The sequence below is a fragment of the Staurois parvus genome, unplaced genomic scaffold (genome assembly GCF_062004578.1).
Source record: "Staurois parvus isolate SC_StPar_1 unplaced genomic scaffold, SC_StPar_1.0 ptg000014l, whole genome shotgun sequence".
Taxonomy (NCBI): domain Eukaryota; kingdom Metazoa; phylum Chordata; class Amphibia; order Anura; family Ranidae; genus Staurois; species Staurois parvus.
The window spans coordinates 12,589,329-12,606,182 of record NW_028317810.1 but is presented as its reverse complement, the minus strand read 5'-3'; the positions used below and the strand labels follow the sequence as shown (position 1 = coordinate 12,606,182).

General features: G+C 42.4%; 1 protein-coding gene across 1 annotated transcript in view; it reads right to left on the bottom strand.

The window, feature by feature from the left end:
* The window catches only part of SUSD2 (sushi domain containing 2), a 271,052-nt gene that overhangs the window by 34,004 nt on the left and 220,194 nt on the right, over positions 1-16,854 (bottom strand). The window lies entirely within an intron of this gene.

The following is a 16,854-nucleotide window of genomic DNA, read 5'->3' as shown; positions in this document are numbered from 1 at the left end:
GACCCAAGCTAGAACCTAAGACCCTCCCATTTGATATCATGGTTCATAACATATTCTCGGTGCAGTTAGCAGCCTTGCCACTAGTAGATTAATATGCAGAATCACCTGCTGAACGTCTAGGTATGAAATATGACATACCTGTTGTGACGGTTAAGGAGATATCATTTTCTGCTTTCCTGTATATGTCAGATAGGGGGTGTAATATATCAGACGACTTGTATTAAAGTGACCAGTCAGAATATATGCCTGGTTTTTATGTAAGTCTCTCATATTCTAAGATATGTAATCGTAGGGGAAAGTGAAAGTTGAATGTGATGTCTGCTTTATGGCTTATCTGGAATGTCTTTGAGCTCAGTGAAGGACTTGGTTTATGGTTTTACGATCCTTCTACAAGCAAGAGTCTCGCAGACATAGGGGGGCCAGGCTAATTGGGGTTTATAACCATGACGCCCTCCCAATGAGTTTGCTGCCTTTGATCTCTGCATCAAACAGACCACATGTCACTCAACAGAGAGGGAGGGGGGAAGAGGGAAGCTGATTTGGGAGTAGAAAATGATAGAAGATGGAGGCAGTTGCCAAAATGGAGGTTCGCATCCATCTCTGTGTGCACGTTTGCTACACTTGGATCCATTGTTCAGCGTAGGGCTGGTGCAGTGGGTCCTGGGTTCCTCCTTGTGCAGGACAATGCCTGGCCTCATGTGGTGAGAGTATGCAGGCAGTTCCTTGAGGATGAAGGAATTGATACCATTGAAAGGCCCCCACGCTCGCCTGACCTAAATCCAATAGAACACCTCTGGGATAGCATGTGTTGGTCCATCCGACTCTGCCAGGTTGCACCTCAGACTGTCCAGAAGCTCCGCGATGCCCTGGCCCAGGACACCATCTGTCATCTCATTAAGAGCATGCCCCACTGTTGTCAGGCATGCATACAAGCACGTGAGGGCCATACAGATTACCATATTGAGTTGCTGCAATGAAATTTCAGCAAAATGGACTAACCTGCTGCATCTTTCTGCCACTTTGATTTTCAGGGTGTCTTTGAATTCAGTCCTTTGTAGGTTGATAATTTTCAATTCCATCAAACGATGGAGCATCCTTATGTTCTTAACACATTACCCAGTCCATATCAGTTTAGTTATCTAACATGATATTTTTCCCCATTGAGATCTGATGTGTTTTCAAAGTGTACTTTTCATTTTTGTGAGCAGTGTAGTTCCACTTTAAACTAGCTACTAGCTACTTACAAAGCATAATATATTGGAGTTGTCACTTCTCCCAAAAGAACTGAGTGTCTTCAGAAAGAGAAGTAATCTGTGCATATATGTACCGGTACGCTGCTCTGGCTTTACTAACACAGGGGGCCGTGGTGCACCTGCTTGGGCACACAGCATGCCCTCCGCACCCCCCCGGCGACCACAATAAAATGTGGATCATGGAAATCGGGACCAAAGAATGGTGGACAGTAATGCAAAGTATTCCAAATAAAGTATATTCTGCAATCGGGCACAATTCCACTATTTTCCACAGTAAACTACTACATCATCAAAAGTCTGAGTGTTTACAGAAGGTCAAAGAGGCTACTACAAGGAAAGATGTAGGTACATATGGTGGTATCATTGGATAAAGAGGTGTTTCTTATATCCTTCTGGAGTTCAGGTTTTAAGACATTGGAAGATAAAAAGGATGTATGCAAAATTCAAAGCTATCGTATACTGATCATGAAACAGACTTTGGTGTACGTTTATCATGCAGCAGCAAATGACCACTGCTCAGTTCTCTGGCATTCTCAGAGGAGACAGCGCTCCTCTAAGTGCCTTTTTATGAAGCGGTGTGGATAGCTTCCCCTAAAGAGGAGTGAAGTGATCTACAAATGCTTTGAACTCTAGAAAACAGCTGCTGTTACTGTTTTCTCATGAGATATAGTGAGATTACAGTAAGAGATCACTCAAGCACAGTTTATTAAGCAGCGGTAAATTATATAAAAATAAAATATACTATATTGTGTTTCTAACTTACTCTACCCCATCAGGGGTTGTGAAAGGCAGAGGGGCTTACTTCACTGTCTTGGGGGTTCTGACCGAAGAAGAAGGAAGTCAATAATCTTCCTCCTCAGTTCTCCCGAGATTCACACTTCTCTCTCCGATTCTGCACCTCTGGACTGGAGAATCTGGGAGGGAGAATTTTCACACAGATCGCCAGTAAAGAGCTGGCATCACTCCTTCATAAACTGGCCATTTCTGTTTCTGTCAATGACAGATTCTCTGTGTGCTGAGATGATCAGTGGAGAACATGTTCTCCGCTGATCATCTCTGTTTCATAAACCACTAATGTAGTAAGATCAGCAACGATCCTCAGGATCGCCGCTCATCTCAGTTTTACAAACAGACACCTTTAGCCAGTAGTCTGATTCTTGGGAGGAATCATACATGTTATTTATGTTACATTTATGGTAATCTTTCCTTTCTTTTGTGTTTTGAAACATGCAGATTTGTTTTATGAATATATCTTGTTAATTTAACCACCTTCCGCCGCCCTGTAGTACAATGACGGGGGCAAGGTGGTTCTCTCATTCTGATAGGACGTCATATGACATCCTACCATTCTCACTGCGCATGCGTGGCTCAGGGATCGCGCAGCACCGCGATCGCCGGTCCGCTGTGTCCCTAGGACACAGCGGATCACGGAAAGAGCCGAAGATGTCGGATCAGTCATGTGATCAGCTGTGAGGAGAGGAGAGCCGGTAATCGGCTTTCCGCGGAGGGGACATGTACACTGATCATCAGAGCACTGATGATCAGTGTGCCCTGATCATCAGTGTGGCCCCAGAGGTGCCACCTGTCAGTGTTCATCAGTGCCAGTGCCCATCAGTGCCAGTGCTCATCAGTGCCAGTGCCCATCAGTGCCACATCAATGCCACATATCAGTGCATACCAGTGCACATCAATGCCCATATCAGTGCCCATCTGAGCTGTCTTTCAATTTAACCCATCAGTGCCAGTCAGTGCCACCTATCAATGCCAATCAGTGCCACCTATCAGTGCTGCCTATCAGTGCCACCTATCAGTGCCAGTCGGTGTCGCCTATCAGTGCCAGTCAGTGCCGCCTAACAGTGCCAGTCAGTGCTGCCTAACAGTGCCAGTCAGTGCCGCCTATCAGTGCCAGTCAGTGCTACCTATCAGTGCCACCTGTCAGTATCATGTATCAGTGTCATGTATCAGTGCTGCCTTTCAGTTCCCAGCAGAGATGCCTGTCAATGCCCATCAGTGCAACCTACCAGTGCCTCCTCATCAGTGCCCATCAGTGCCACCTATCAGTGTCCATCAGTGCAGCCTATCAGTGCCCATCACTGCAGCCTCATTAGCGCACATCAGTGAAGGAGAAAAATCACTTATTTACAAAACTGTATAACAAAAACTAAGAAAAAACTTTTTTTTTTTCAAAATTTTCAGTGGTTTTTGGTTTGTTTAAGAAAAAATAAAAATCCTAGAGGTGATTAAATACCACCAAACGAAAGCTCTATCTGTCTCAAAAAAATGATAAAAATTTCATATGGGTACAATGTTGCATGACCGCGCAATTGTCATTCAAAGTGTGACAGCGCTGAAAGCTGGAAATTGGCCTGGGCAGGAAGGGGGTATAAGTGTCCTGTAGGCTAGTTGTTAATAATAGAATAATTTCCTGTTTTCTTTTATGTTTCACCACCTGGAAACAAATGTTTCCATTTCTAACTCTTCTCTTTGTTACTTGTTATAGCTACTGTACATTATAACTTAAATATCACTTCATAAAAACAAAATATTGTAAATCAAATGAATAGTTTAAAAATCCAGAGCAAAGACAATTTTCCTTTTATTTATATCAGTTGCAAATGTCAATATACATTGGTTATTATGCATTAAAGTTAGCCAATGTTTTTTTAAAAAATTCTGTATACAGCTAGACAGCTAGCGCTTTCAGGAGAAGGGCAGCAATGGCAGCCCCCGTATTTTCCTTATGGCCAACGTATTTTAATGTTGGGTAAGATGCACAAGGGAGAAAATGTCCCATCTGCCTTTATTCTGGCAGCCCTATACAAGTTAGGAGATATTTTTTTTGTATGTATTTTTTTATTTGTTTTACTATACTTAACTTTTTGGGTGAAAGTATAAAAACCTTCCAGTCTATTTTAAGTTGTGCATAGAAACTGATGCACCCATACATTCAGGATGAATATACAAACACAAACCCTCGTGGGGACAGACTTCAGGACTCCATGCTGCAAGGTAGGGGTCACTTGAAAACTTATTTCATTCTTTTTCTGCCTCTTCTTTCTTTTGATTTTCTTACTAAATATGTAAATGTATTTAAACACTTGCCCTCTGGAAGATTTACCCCTCTTCATGACATGAAATTTATGTCCTTTTTTTCCCACAAATAAAGCTTTCTTTTGGTGGTATTTGATCACCTCTGTGATTTTTTATTTTTGCACAATAAACAAAAAAAGACCCACAATTAAAAAAAAAAAACCTCAATATGTTTTTCTTTTTGCTATAAAGCATTTCCAATTAAAAAAAAGAAAATTCTTCATAAATGTAGGCCAAAATGTATTCTGATACATGTCTTTGGCAAAAAAAATCCCAATAACTGTATATTAATTGATTTATGTGAAAGTTATAGCGTCTACAAATGCTGGTTTACATACTGGAATTTTTATTTATTCATTTTTTTTATACTAGTAATGGCGGCGATCAGCGACTTATAGTGGGACTGCGGAGTGCATTCTGAGACTAACTGACACTGGGTGGGAACTGACTAACTGCCACTGATATCTCCAGTGACACTAATATAGCAATCAGTGCCAATAAAAATCACTGACACTGTACTAATGACACTGGGCAGGAAGGTGTTAACATGTGGGGCGATCAAAGGATTAACAGTGTGCCGTTTTGTACTTACTGTGTGCTTTCTTACTAGGAGACTTGCTGCAGCACATCTCTGCTGACAGGATTTGTTGTTTACATACAGGTCTCTCCCCTATCAGCTTCTCTGCCAAATGCCAAGTGATGGTCATGAATCGCTGGCCGGGACCCAGTGATTGACATCTCCAGAAACCAATGACAGCACAGGTAGGGTGGCGCGTGCATGCCCCCTACCCGGAAATGTAAAATCATGTATTTGCACATGATTTTGCACAGCGGGGCCACCCTGTAGCAGTATATCTGCTGTAGGGCGGCCCTTAAATTGTTAATACTTAGTATAAGTGTTTTGTCCCAGTTTCATGTAATTTGCCTGTGTTGTATTGAACTGCATTAGCTTGTTATTGTTTTGTAGTATGCTGACAGCTAGTGGCAGTTTTGGGCCACTACAACTAATGTAATTTTGGTATCTTCCTCTGTCTTCTCCTATTTTGTGTTGATTGGTTTAGTCTTAGGTAAACCTTCCCCCTCTTGCATGATTCCTCTGTCGGTGTTGTCATTGTCTTCCTACACCTCAAAAGACTGTAAAAACATCATCTGTACTACAATTAGCTGAAGATTTTTTTGGATTCAACTTATGGGGGGGATTTATTAAACTGCAGGGAGCAAAATCTGCTGCAGCTCTGCATAGAAACCTATCAGCTTCCAGGTTTTATTGTCAAAGCTTAATTGAACAAGCTGAAGTTAAAAGCTATGGTATGATATGGAAATCATGTACATGGCCAATATGGATGATATTGATCCCTAAAGAATCATAACATGGCCAGTATGGATGATATGAATCCCAAGGGAACAGTGACCAGTTTCAAGCAACAAGCTATTCAAGGCCATTAAAGCACAGTGTCTACTCTTGTCTTACAATTCACTCAGGAAATGCCAGGATTCTGTGACAGACAGCATAGCAGAACCTTTTGGGGTTTTATAACTTTTCCAAAGCCTAAACAGGTGGACCCTCAGCAAAGACTGGAAATTTCATAGATAAATTGTTTGCATTCTTTGAGAAACTTCATCAAGCCTCATGAAATCCCTGACTAATGTGAGAAAATAACCGTCATGGTATGTTCCCAACAGCAGTGCACAATACATCTCTACAGTTGTCTTGTATAAATGAAGGAATGCATGCACTCTATCGGTGTCCCCTCATTCATCGTAGCCGAGTCAAACACACACTCCCTCTCTTTTCTGTTGAATAGTTATATGTTGGCACACTTATAACACTTTGTCATTAGAAGAAGCCATAGGACAGACATGGGTAGTGGGGAAAAGCCATATTTTAACGGAAATACATAGATTATTATTATTATACAGTATTTATAAAGCGCCAATGGTTCGCTCAGCGCTGTAGATTACAAAGGGGGACAGAACATGTGACAGAACAATACCAATACAATTCAAAACATGAGGGGATCGAGGGCCCTGCTCTTTCGAGCTTACAATCTAGGAGGGAGGGAATAGTGGTACAGGAGGAGATAGCTGTGGGGGATGGAGTGGTAGGAAGAGTGGAGGAGGTCGGCAGGTTAGCAGGGGGTGGGGTAGGCTTCCCTGAAGAGATGGGTTTTCAGGGTGCGCCTAAAGGAGAGGAGAGTAGGTGATAATCTGATGGGTTGGGGCAGGGAGTTTCAGAGGATGGGTGACACCCTGGATAAGTCCTGGAGGTGGGCATGGGAGGAGGAGACCAGGGAACTAGAGAGAAGGAGGTCTTGTGAGGAGCGGAGTGTGCGTGCTGGGCGGTACTTGGATATTAGGTCAGTGATGTAATACGGGGCAGTATGGTAGACAGCTTTGTACGTCAGTGTTAGGATTTTGAATTTGATCCATTGTGCAATCGGAAGCCAGTGGAGGGATTGGCAAAGGGGGGTGGCGGAGATGGAGCGGTTGGAAAGGAGAATGAGTCTGGCAGCCGTATTCAGGATCGACTGAAGCTGGGATAGCCAGCGGCGAGGCAGGCCAGTGAGGAGGGAGTTGCAGTAGTCGAGTCATGATATGATGAGGGAGTGGATGAGCTGTTTAGTGGTTTCTGGGGTTAGGAACGTGCGTATTTTGGCAATTTTGCGGAGGTGGAGTCTGCACAAGTTTGTTAAAGATTGGACTTGGGGCTGGAAGGATAGGTTGGAGTCCAGAATGACAACAAGTACTCTGGCCTGCGGGGCGGGTTTGATGGTGGTGTTGTTGGATGTGACGGAGAAGTCAATGGGGGGTGGTGTCCGGGCTGGGGGGAAGACAAAAAACTTGGTTTTGGAGAGGTTCAGTTTAAGGAAGTGGAGCGACATCCAGTTTGATATGTCGCTCAGTAGGTGTGTGATTCGGGCGGAGACCGAGGGGGTGAGGTGGGGGGTTGAGAGATAGATTTGTGTGTCGTCGGCATAGAGGTGGTGGTTGAAGCCGTGAGAGTGTATGAGTTGGCCAAGGGAGGAGATGTAGATGGAGAAGAGAAGGGGCCCGAGGACAGAGTCTTGAGGGACCCCAACAGAGAGGGGGAGTGAGGGGGAGGTGGTAGCATTATAGGTAACGCTGAAAGAGCGATGTGACAGGTAGGATGAGAGCCAGGAGAGAGCAGAATCTCTGAGGCTGAGGAGTGTAGTTTTTTGAGGAGGAGGGGGTGGTCGACTGTGTCAAAGGCCGCAGAGAGGTCAAGGAGTAGGAGCACTGAATAGTGGCCATTAGCTTTGGTGGTTAGCAGGTCACTGGAGAGTTTAAGTAAGGCATAGATAACAAAAAGTGTCAAGTAAAGCATCTTAGAGTCAGATTCTGACATTTCATACTTACTGGAGACTGTGTATCACTTCTGATTGAAAATTACTTAATTCTTTGTTTACAAAACTTGAAAGCAGCAAGGTGCATTATCTTGGAACCCCCAATTCTTATCAAAAGCTAAAAAAAAAACCATTAGAAGAAAAAAAATATTTGCTGTGGACCCAGACTTCTATCCATATCCTAAAGATAATAATGATTTTACTTGTGCCTTATCTCTGCCTCCTTGGTGAGCTCAGTATCCAAAGTCTTGCATGAATTCACTTCTGCATGATGCTGGCGCTCATTCTTACAGAATTATGGGTATGTAGTCTTATGAAGAGGCAGCAGTGAGTGATATCATTGGTCCCTTTAGGAATCGGCAGAAGATTGGGGTCTGATGGGGTATGTTGTTTTTTAAGATTTTTTTAAGACTATTTTTTATTTGGTGGAGTTTACCAGATAAGCATTTCCATGCAAGATCTACTTCAATTATTTTTTTTTTCTTGCTTAGGGCACATTCACTTTAGCCTGTTTTCTGGCTGTAAAATTTAAGTAATGCTAAATGCTTAGTGTTTTTTTACCTTAACCCATTTCTCCCTAGCCCTGGCATTCTTTTAATAGAGTCTGAATACCCGGGGTATGAAACATTGGTGATTGTGTGACCATTGTGATTGGCTGTCACAGTGGTCACATGATCGGGAGCCAATCCTGACAGCAGCTGTTTGTTAGTGTGGACCAAAAGCTGTCTTTTACAGCTCAATCCCTGTGCTGGAAGCTCACAACATGGTCTCTGCTCAGAAATGTGTCCTTTCCATATGTATAGAGTGTGGGCATTAAAGTCCACCCTTTTGCCCCCACACATATGTGTGAAGTGGGTGGCAAGAGGTTATTACATTCTCATTCTCTTACATTCTCTTGGAGGAAGGAGTTACAGGGAAGTGCCTTGCAGCTGGGACTGTGTTAGATGCAAGGAAAATCCACTGCATTGCCAGCAAGGACTGTGCACACAAAGATGTACAGGTATGGAGCCACCTAAAGACAGAAAGCAGGGAAGGGGGAATTTGAAGAAGAGGAATTGAAAAAAAAAGGGTAGAGGAAAGTAAAACCAGACATACATACATGGTAGGTGATGAACTACATAGGCCTGATCACATAATGTATGACCAAGAAAATGTGCATTTGAAAGACACAAAAATGCACATAAATGTATGCTAAAACGTGTTAAACCATGTGCAGATGTATGAAATTATTAGGGAGTAAACAATGAAGAAAATCACGATGCCAAAAAAGCTACAAGACAAGAATGCAAAATTAGAATTGATAAAGCATGGCATTCTACAGGAATGTAAATAAAGATGGTTATTTAATAATACAACACAAACATCAATGCTGCATGGAAACTATGCAGACTTTAGCTGTCAGTACTTTGAATTAGTCAGGCATGAAATATAATTGGCATTTGGGTTCTATTGATATAAAAATGGCGGCCTTTGGCTGCTTAAGGATAATATTATACCAAAGTGACCCCTGGACTGATTTGCCATTGGGCAAGTTTGCCACTCTTTGCATCTAAGGGAATAGTGCATTCTTTGCCATAGCTGGGGTGGCCCCATAGCCGCCCAACACAATTATTGCCTTGCTTGCTTACAGGACCAGTAAGGTAGGCATCAGTGGGTGTTGCATCACCTATTTTGGTTTAGTGGGGAGAGTAGTACTTTCACCATTTGAATTCTAGTGATATTGTAAAATCAAAAGACTGTTTAAATCCATTGGACTTAATGCAATGTTCCAATATAATAGTTTTGGCTGGAGTTCCGTTTCAATAATTGCTGCAGGCAAGTACCAAAGAAAAGTTTAAGAAATGAACAAGGAATTATCAGGACAGGCTGCTAGAATAAATAGCATCAAACTCCTGAAAATACATCTGTAGTCACCATGTCAGAAATTAAATGCATGCTGCTTCAAATTAAGAACATCTGATGAATAAAGTAAATGTCATAATAGATGTGAAACACATGGGGGGATTTTTGTCAATAAGTGTGTGCTCTCCCCACTTTGAGTATAGGAATGTTTTTGTTTATTCCATTGTATATAGATGTCCACATGTCCGTGGTTTAACGTGAGGAGCGAGAGGATTTCCTCGATTAGGGCCAAACAGAGCAGATTTAGAACATACTTCGCAGCCTGCGGACAGATCTTGTGGTACACAAGCTCTGTGCTTTTTATGTATTATTTCTTAATCATGGAAAGCCCACTGTTTTAATTTTATGATGGAATTGGCCTTACTCATTCTGTTGTACTGTCTCACTATGGCAGCCAAAATTTGATGTCAATGTGAAAAATAAAGAAACTGAAGATGCTTCATGAATCTGCAGTATATTAAGTACTCAGGGACATTGGACCACCACTGTCCAGTACCAGATCTTCTGCCTTATGACCAACTACAGACAAACTTTTTAGTTTTGAGTGTCCTTTGTCTGGGTAGGTTGTTCTTTCACTTTCTGGTGACTCCAGTTTGCATCCTGTTCTGTGAAAATGGTATAGCCTCACTTTTCACTTACAGTTGATATACCTACTGGTACTCTGATGCTTCCAGGACTTGGACACATTGGGGGAATTAACAAAGAGTGGTGCAGGTTCTATGCCTATACCACTTTTCTAAACTGTGAAACAGGAGTAGTTCCTGCTCCTAATAAACAAAAGGGGCATCAATCCTTTTGTTAATTAGGACTAATCTGCTTTGTGTTCTATGCTGTGTCTGTTACAGATACAGAACAGAGTACAGATGGAGCTGCATGCTCTGTTCCCTTTGTCCACCCCTACCCCCTAAGATCAGGATAGAGGAGAAACTTGGCTCATGTGGTATGATCCCCAGCGGGGATCTCTTAGTTAAAGATGAATTTAAGTTTTCTCTGTAGTGACTTCGCCCCCATCTCTGGTGCCACCATTATGAAACAAATGCAAATGTACCTAGCCTTTGGGTTCTAGCACAGTCTCTTGACACATCTGCACACATGCTGGTAAATACCCACGCATGTGCAAATAAGTCAACGGTATGGGACTTTTCTAATAACTGTCTTCACGCATGCGCAGGAAACCCGTGTGTGCACAGATATCCAGGGAAACCTGCACATGCACAGATGTGCCTTAGGGCTCACTTAGGAGTCAAAGCCCCATGGCACATCTGCACACATACAGGAGGGTGGGGGACAAAAACGCAATTACAGAGGAATTACAGAGAAAAAAATAAATTACAGAGGAAAAAAACGACGTTCTAACCATCCCCACCCACACTCTACTAAATTAATTTGCTTTTGTTGCTGCTTCTGTCCAGAGACAGATTCCATCAACTCCTGTCTGTGAGCATAAATCTCCTCAATGGGTACACAGACAAACAACTCATTTCTTATTGTGGGCTGACAACACGCAGTATTTTTGTGGACTGAATGGTGTCCCCCTGCCCAGTTGTGTTTTGCTAAGCCACTATATATCTCCCACTGTCTTCATCAAACAACATAGGGGCAGCTTGGGAGGAAGAACTCCCATGCTGCTCTATGTCTAAGCACAACATAGAGAGCGGCCTGCAGCACAAGGGACCATTCAGAATAAATGTAAGTACTGTCCCATGTGCAAATTTAATGTTCAATAAGTTTTTATCAGATTTAGAATTTTACAAAGTACGAACTATGACATCATCACATGTCATTCAGTTGAAGAGGTGGTTACAGATATATAGCACACCCCTTAAAGGAGCCGCTGGTGAACAGACTCTTTTTTTCCCCAGTTAGTGCACACACAGCCAGACACACATCATTTTCTTCACTCTCTGGCTAGCTCCAATGGAACAGTCTAGAGGTGTCTTTTTAGGGTTCCATTGTAACATTTAACTTGGATGAAGCGAAGGGAGCATGGGATACACCCAAAAATAACTGGTTAACTGAAGACTCCTTCTCTGTCTTGCTGAACTGCATAGAATGTCCCATAGAGTCTCTAATGCTGACAGGTGACTAGGACTTTCCTAAAAAATCAAAAGCTACACACGGTCACTAATTTCCAGCACTGGGTTCATCTACTCACACAGCCACAGGACCATCTTTTGCCTCCTTCCTATATCCACTGGGCACTCCTCAGTGAGGGAGATACAAACTCACACCATCATAGGACAGCTGGACACTTTTCCCCCAACTTCCTCCTGACAATCTCCAGTGAGCTTCTCCAGACTCAAACAGACACCAGGACTGGGCTTTAAAAATAGGTCCCCACAGCTAAGGCTCCATCTGGGACCACAATGTCTTCTAGATGGCCTTGTCAGTGATCCTGCCCCAGGGACAGAGCTCCTGCACAGGGGTCTCCTCCAGCAGGGCTGGACCGAGGAACACTGCACTGCTGCCTCATGCCACTATTTATGCCCTCTCCAACCACCTTCTGGGCACATCTTCCCAGGGATTGGCTGGATTCCCATAACTATTAACGCTGCTTACTCTGATCTTCTTCCCACTATGATTCTAGAATCTTCTAGAATACAGGGGGAAGCAATCAGAGTAGGCCTGAACAATTAACCTCTGCTCTGATTACAGAGTAGCTAACTAAATTTACCAAACAACCTACACTACTCTAGGAGGGTGCTACAGATATGTGTAACTAAGCCTAAGCTTTAATAGCCTTCTGTATAACAAGTTATAGTTTTTTTCCTGTGATGCAAGTGTATTATGATACCTTTAAACTTGCTTACTGCAAGTATTTCATCCTTTTACATATCCAGTGTCAAATAAAACAAACTTTAAAGTAGTTTTCTACTATGTCACATTGCCAAAGAATGACAGCTTTTTGTCCAGTTTCCTGCGTTGTATCTGAGCACTGACTCTTGCTGGGAGTTGTACTTTTGCTTGTCTTGAAGTAATCCTTGCTCTTGATCATCCAATGCTATTTTAACATGCTCCCCACTAATCAGAGTTGGTGGGATTTGTATTTTTAGAGGCATCTGTCTTCTCATGTTGCTCCTGTGGGAAATCTATGCAGTTTTATCTTGTGGAGGAATGCATTGTTAAATCATGTATCCCACAGCTGTTCCCTTTAGAAACAACACAAGAAATTCTAAAATGTACCAAGCAAAACATGCATAGCAGACAGCGTCTTGTCAGGAGGAATACTTTCAAAATGGGATGGATTCCTTCAGGCGTCATGGGAGCATATAAAAGGCATTCTCTCTGCTAGTTCAGTGATAATCATTCAGCAGACCATATGCTGTAAAAACGTATTATTAAGTACTGTAGATCTTTAAGCCTTTCCATTATTAATGTATGATTTGCTAACATCTATTTTATGTATATGGTAATTTGTCAGCAATCTTAGTGCTACATTTATGTCTTCTGTTACACTATCAACCATTCTCTTTATTATCTGCAATTTTTATCACTGTTACTGTTATTTAGGAAGTGTAGGATATAACAAATAACTATTATTTGCAAATAAAAAGTATGTTGTAATGTTGATGGCAAATATATGTCAACATACTGGAAAAATGGAGCAAACAAAATTCAGCCCCCCTCCCGCCAAAAAAAAAGAAAGAAAAGAGAATGATCCTTCTATTGACTGTTAGCCTCGGTTCACACTGAACGCAACTTTGAAATCGCGCTTTGTCACTTGAAGTAGCACGATGTCAAAGCTGCAAATCAGTGCGATTTGTACTTCGAATTTCACTGTGGTTTGCAAATTCATTTAACAGAAGTTAACGAAAATCACAGTGAAATTGGAAAAAAGTAGTGCAGGAACTATTTTTGGAATCATGCTACTTCAAATTGAACTGATTAAAACAATGTTATAGAAATACATTAGATGCGACTTTAGGTGCGATTTGTAAATCGTATGTCGCACCTGAAATCACACCGGTATGATCCAGGGCTGAATGTCTTAATTGTTGGAAACCCAACCCAAAAATATATAAATAAATGAATAAATACATTTAATTAAATAGCTATTTCCCCATGTCCCTTGTATTACCATGGTTGCACAGCACATTCAGCAACATCCTTTTGGAATCTCCTTAAGTGCAATTTCCTTCAAAAGGGTAGCTCCCACTTTACATGGTCCTATTACATGGTTTACTTCACAAGGTTCGATTGTGTGTTGGAATGTAGCACTCACTTTTGCTCACCTCCACTACAAAAGCCAAGAAAAATGCCCATTCTCCTGAATGAGAGCAGTCATTACTCCCATTCATAATCTCACTTTCCACACTACACCACTCATGGCACAGGACTGCAAGAGGTCTTGAGGATGTCAGTGCACTTGAGGGAGGTTTCAGCATGACGTAATGCATTGGCACATGCACAGTAGTATCGCTAGCGTAATACATGATAGGAATTGTCTTTTTAATACAGCAGTGCACATGACTGCAATGCATGTGCACTGCTCTTTTTAAAAGTGGAAGTAATGCAGACACATCGGGAGGGCGCGCAGAGGAGATACAGGCAAGTTGTTATTATTATTAATATTATACAGTACATAACTGATATAGCATCAACAGTTTGCGTAGCACTTTACACCATAAAGGGAGACAGTGCAGTTACAATAAAATATAATACAAGAGGGTTCAGAGAGCTATGCTCATGAAAGCTTACATTCTAATTGGGTGGGGGCAAGTGGTACAAAAGGTATTATCTGTGAGAGATTAGCTGAAGAATTAAAAGTTAAGTTGTTAGGTGGAGGTGGGATAGGCTTCCCTGAAGAGATGGGGCATTCAGGGATTGACTAAAGGTGGCCAGAGTAGGAGATAGCTAGGCAGATTGAGGTACAGAGTTTCAGAGGATGGGGGAGGCTCTGGAGAAGTCCTGGAGATGAGCATGGGAAGAGGAGACAAGAGTGTTTGAGAGCAGGAGGTCTTGGGGGGAGTAGAGAGAATTATTTGGGTGATATTTTGAGACAAGATTGGTGATGTAGCTCAGGGCAGAGTTGTGAATGGCTTTGCATGTTGTTGTTAGTATTACATTTAAAGTGGTTTTAAATCTAAAACCAAAAATGTATCATATTGCAGCTTACCAATCATTAGATGTGGTGGCTAGATCAGTTTTCTTTTCTTTGGCTTTTCCCTCTGTTTAGACCTGGTAATATGGCCAGTAACACACCTCCTGTATTAGTGAAACCACCACTTTGGAGGAATGAGTACACAGCAGCATTGTCAGTCTGGGGTAGGGAGGGGGGATGGGAGTGTTAAATGTAATAGCAGATTTGAATACAATAACAAATTGAAGCCAAACTCCAGCCAACACTGTATAATCAGTTGCCGCAAACAGATTTTTTCTTTTGGGATAAAGTTTTACATGAATAAATAATGACCATTTTGATCACCCCTGCCAGTGTTGAATGGTCTCATACATGTAAAGTGATACATTCTGCTGGAGCTTCTGAAAAACAGCAGAGTTACTAGCTAAAACACCAGATGAAAATAAAAGAAAGAAAGCCTAAAATAGAAAATGAATGCAGCCATCGCATCTAAGAATTGGTAAGCTGCATTATAATACTGTAAATGTTTGCTTTTGGGTTTAACCACTTGCCCTCCTGAGGATTTACCCTTCTTCCTGACCAGGCCATTTTTTGCGATACGGCACTGCGTTACTTTAACTGTCATGCAATTCTGTACATAAATGAAATTTTTGTCATTTTTTTCCCCCCACAAATAGAACTTTCTTTCGGTGGTATTTGATTACCTTTGCATTTTTTATTTCTTGTGCTATAAACAAAAAAAACTGACGCTTTTGAAAAAGAAACCCAATATTTTGACATTTTGCTATAAAACATATCCAATAAAAAAATTTAAAAAATCTAATTTATTCATAAATTTAGGCCAAAATGTATTCTGCTACATGTCTTTGCTAAATAGAATCTGAATACGTGTAAATTAATTGGTTTACATGAACGTTATAGTGTCTACAAATGATGGTATATATACTGGAATATTTATTTTTATATTAGTAATGGCGGACTGCAGTGGGCATTCTGACACTGGGTGGGAACTAACAGCCACTGATATCCCAGTGACACTAACACAGTGACCAGTGCAAATAAAAATCACTGACACTGTACTAATGACACTGGGCAGGAAGGGATTAACATCTGGGGAAATCAAAGGGTTCACTGTGTGCTGTGTGTGTTTCACATTGTCATGCTGAGAAAGCTGCATGTCCATGCTGACAGGAGAGAGATCTGTGTTGTCTACGCACAGAGCTCTCCACTCTCAGCCCTGCCAATGATCACCGAGTCCTGGCCAGGAATCGCTGGCAGGGACCTAGTGATTGACATCCCCAGCAGCCAATAGCGGCGCGGGTAGGGCACGCATGCGTTCACACCCCCTACCCAGAAATGAAAATCACGTATACTGTACATACGTGATTTTCCACAGTTGTGCCACCTTGTAGCAGTACTTCTGCTATAGGGCAGAGGGTAAGTGGTTATACTATTTTAATTCACTGGGCAATCAAAAGCCAATGAAGGGATTGAATCTAGACGGGGACGGAATCTAGAAAGGGGAGGGAAGAAAGGAGGGGAGGAAGGAAGGAATGAAGAAAAAGGAGGGATGAAATAGATGAAGGAAGGAAAGAAAGAAGGGGAGGGAGAGAGAGCGAAAGGAAGGAAGGGAGGGAAGGAAGGAAAGAATGAAGAGAGGGGGTGGAGTAAGGAAGAAAAGGGAGCGAGGGAATGAATGGAGGAAGGAAGGAAATGGATGGAGGTAGGAATGAAAGAAGGGGAAGGAGGGAAGGGAGGAAGGAAGGAAGAAAAGGGAGGGAGGGAATGGATCAAGAAAGGAAGGAAGGAAATAAGGGAGGGAAAGAAGGAAGGAAGAAAAGGGAGGGAAGGAATGGAAGGAGGAAGGAAGGAATGAAGAAAGGAGGAAGGAAGGAAAGGAAGGGGAGGGAGAGGGAGAGGGAGAGAGAGAGAGAGAGAGAGAGGGAGAGAGGGAGAGAGGGAGAGAGAGAGGGGGGAGAGGGGGAATCACAGAGCTGCCGACTGATCTGGACAGGAGAGGCAGAGCAGATCCTTTCTCCTCTGCTCTGCAGTGGAGGATAGGGGGGAGGGGCTGGACACTGTCAGAGAAGGCAAGGCATCAGAGACCTGCGAGGGGGGGGGGGGCTGAGGATCACATGGGGGGGGGGGGCAGGAGGGAAATCTG